Source organism: Panicum virgatum, chromosome 1N, assembly GCF_016808335.1.
Source record: "Panicum virgatum strain AP13 chromosome 1N, P.virgatum_v5, whole genome shotgun sequence".
Taxonomy (NCBI): Eukaryota; Viridiplantae; Streptophyta; class Magnoliopsida; order Poales; family Poaceae; genus Panicum; species Panicum virgatum.
The window spans coordinates 19,566,412-19,569,973 of NC_053145.1; the positions used below are offsets into that span (position 1 = coordinate 19,566,412).

Genomic DNA, 3,562 nt, shown 5'->3' on the forward strand with positions numbered 1-3,562 from the left:
GCATCATGGTATTTTATGCAAAGAACTGGATGAAATAACAGTGCAAAAGTTATTTGCTTTCCAGCGTCTGTAATATGGTTTACGGGGGAAAAGAAATCCAAGGCTAAACCATAAAACAGAATGCATAATTAATTTGTGTATATATTGTTACATGATTCGCAGAAAACACAAGGGTCTTAATGCAAATCTGTACAATCTTATCCTTCCCTGGTTCCCGTTCCCCCACGGACGTAGTTCACGGGAAAGAAAAACGACGCTCGGTCTTTCGACCGTGAGCGCCATCGCTGCCGCAGGCGGGCTGCCTCCGGGCTCCAGGCGCGGGCGCGAGCCAGCCGGCAGCCAGCCTCTGAGGGCGCGAGGCCGCCGAGGCTGCCTCCGGCAACATGCGCGTGCCAGCCGGCCACCCGCCGCTAGGAGAGCGAGGCCGCCGGGGCTGTCTCCGACCGGCCATGGGCTTGGGTCCCGGGAGCGGGCGTAGCCGCTGGCCGCCCAGCCATGGGCACGGGGCACGAGCCTCTGCCTAGCCAGACCGCCCCACCACGGCGAGGCCGCAGGCCCTGCCGCGGTTCCGGGGCATGAGGCCGCCAGACGCCTCGTCGCGGGCGTGGCCGCCAGGGCTGACTGGGAGCCGCTGCGTGGCTGTGCTTGCGCCGCGCGGGGCGCAGTCATCCGCAGTGCGTGGCCGCTGACCGCGGCGCGGATTGAGCCTGGGCCTGGCCGAGCGAGGGCCGCCGCGGGGGCTCGCCGAGCATGGAGCCGGTGAGCGCGATGGAGTTGGGGAAGATTTCAGATTGACGATGAGGAAGGTACGAATCACGGCAGTTACCTTAATCCAGTATTCCTTCTCGTAATCGTCGTATCTTGGAGAAGTGCTAGAGCATGGCTGTATCGCCGGATTGTCGAAGGCCAGAGCAGCGGTTGTCAGCCTCGCCATCGTCATGAACGAGGCAGAGGAGGCGGGGCGACGAGTTCCGGCGACAGTGCGACTTCGATCCCCTTCTGGATTCCCTCTCGAGAGCGCAGAACTGAGAGTAGTGCGCTCTCCTCTACATGTTCTCGTAGAGCGGTGCTGATAACGTGTTAAAAGTGAATGTAAATGAATAGAGATTTTGGGAACAATTGTTGTTTTCATTGATCTCTTTGGAATATATAAGTGAATGGTTGCGTCGTACGGACGTCGTACGGACGCGACTGTTCGGAAGAAACGCCAAAAGACATGTCCCTTTGGTGACAAGTCTAATTGCTAATACAAAACTAACTGCTAAGTCTTTGATGAGATCGATAGTGAATGGGTGCATGTACATCAACATGCACCGTTCCACAACAGTTGTAACCATGGTACGTGAAAACATGCACGAAACCTACTCAAAATTTTATCATAGCCTCCGCATATATCCTGACATCTCGACAAGTTTCATAATTTTGAGACTTCATTCAATTTTTATAGAATCTCTACTCCTAAAAATTGTGTAAGCGGGACGCTGGATTGCTTCGTCCTGCCTCCGACGGTTCCAGATCCCTGTTCTCGCCATCTCGATCGTCATCCATCTTGCCATCTCGCCCGTCTTCCGTCGTCCCTCCGCCCCCGCCCGCCCGCGTCCGCTCCGTCTCGCCGATAATCCCGCGCACTTTCCTACAATCGCGCCTCCATCCGATGCTCGCCCCTCCCTCTCGCCCCACCCCCACCCTGAAGCGCTCCCCCTCCCGACGCCCTGCCCCTCGCGACGAATCCCCCTCGACCTCGACCCCCCTTGCGTCGCCGCAGCGCGCAAGCCATTCCGCCGATGCCGCCCTTCCCTCGCGCCGTACGTCACAGCCTGCGAGCCGGTCTGCGCCGCCATCCCGCTGCCGTGAGGTGCCCCCTGTTTAGCGCTGCGAGGGGCCCCCATCCGCCCGTGCGAGGATGCGGGTCCCCGGCGGCGGCCACAGCTTGTAGAGGGCAGGCACGCATCAAGATGGAGCAAAAGGGGCCCGTCGCCATCCACCTGCACGCAGCCCTTGCGATCCGCCGATCCCCCTCCCCTGCACCCGGCCCTCGCCATCCACTCGGCCTCACCATTGCCTCCCTCGACCCGCCATCCTCCTCTCTATTCGCGTGGATCGACCAACCCTTTGTAGCGCGATCCTGGCGGCGGCGCGGCGTCATGGTGGATCTGCGGCGCCTCGGCGGCTACCTCCCACTCTCCTCGCGACAACGGTCGCCATGGAGCGCAGCAAGAGCTTTCCAGCCGGTGCACGATGCAACTCAAGCGGTGGTTCCCTGCGAGCTTCGGTTGATCTCGGCGTGAGGATTTGAGGTCGGCGTTTGCAGCCGTGCACCTGTGTAAACGCCGGCATCCTCACCATGGCCGCAGATCGTCCAGATACGGTAAGCTGCTAGCTGTGCTCTCGTTGCTCATCTATCGTTGGCTTGTAATCTCATATCACGAATCCTGCATGCTGTGCTTAACGAAGGGGGTGATGCAAGTGCACTCTCTGTGTTTGGGTAAACGCCCCAGCGAAGTTGAAGTCCCGCACAGGCCGAACATCGCTATTTGTTTCTCTGTAGTCTGTGCAGGTTAGCTGACAAAGCAAGAAAAGAGTTCAATTGGAATGCGAAGAGATGCTGCATTATGCAGGTCTGAGCTTCTCTATTCATCCTGCCGGTCTTTTTTCTCATACGCTCATGGATCCAATTCTGACATTTGTCTTGGACGAAAATCTCCTGAAACTATTTTTCTGTTTCAAATATCTGATGAGCGACATGTGCTTATTAGATCTCACAGTGGAGAAATAATATTTCTTTGCAGGTTCTTGATCGTGCACTGCCTCTACGATTTATGATCTAAGAGCACCATGTAAAAGAGCCTTGTTTCATTCGAATTGACCTAGGTTTAGGATTTTGTGGGTTGTTTCCTATCAAACTTCCAGCTTGATTTATTTTATAGGTTCAGCTTTGCAAGTGAATTATTATTTAAATCCATCTCCCGTTGTGTTCAGATAGAGAGAAGGTGAGAGAGAGCAAAGACGAAGCAGCCAACAACCAAAGGTGTCCGAGGGAGACAAAGCTCTTGATAGAATTGAGAGGTAGAGAGCAAGGAGGATGGAACAGGAGGTGTGCTCGTATTTTTATTTTGAGATTCTAAATGGCTTCACTTTTGGAATTTATAGCATATTATCATGTAAAAGAGGAGATGATCACACTGATAGACACTTGGCAAGAAGCTTTTGGTGGTGTGCGTGCAAGATATTCACAATACTTTGCAGCATACATGGAGCTCTTGGTATTATTCTATACATATCAAACATATTGTATTATTTTATCCATCTCACATTTTTAGATACTCATTTTACCAATGACCATTGTCTTCTATGTCTCTGACAAGACGGTTGCGTAAATATAAGTTATATTTCATCAATAATGTCATTTTCACCGTTGTTAAAACATGCAAGAACATTTTTTGTAAAAAAAACTGCTGACCACCTTCAATTTGGAGCATGTAATTAGCTTATAGAATTCCGCCCACGGCAGCCACTCTAACCACTGATGGGGACGATCACTAGTCAGGCACCTCAAGTACAT

The 3,562-nt window shown here is 53.3% G+C and overlaps 1 long non-coding RNA gene across 6 annotated transcripts; it reads left to right on the top strand.

The window, feature by feature from the left end:
* The first annotated feature begins 246 nt into the window (after positions 1-246).
* On the top strand, positions 247-3,327 carry LOC120655456. Of its 6 annotated transcripts, XR_005667522.1 has the most exons (4): positions 247-2,618; positions 2,790-2,837; positions 2,980-3,066; positions 3,151-3,327. It is a non-coding gene; the product is annotated as an uncharacterized LOC120655456 (long non-coding RNA). The 6 variants fall into 6 exon arrangements; XR_005667520.1 differs by having other exon boundaries at positions 2,790-3,066; XR_005667521.1 differs by having other exon boundaries at positions 2,980-3,327.
* The last annotated feature ends 235 nt before the right edge of the window (positions 3,328-3,562 follow it).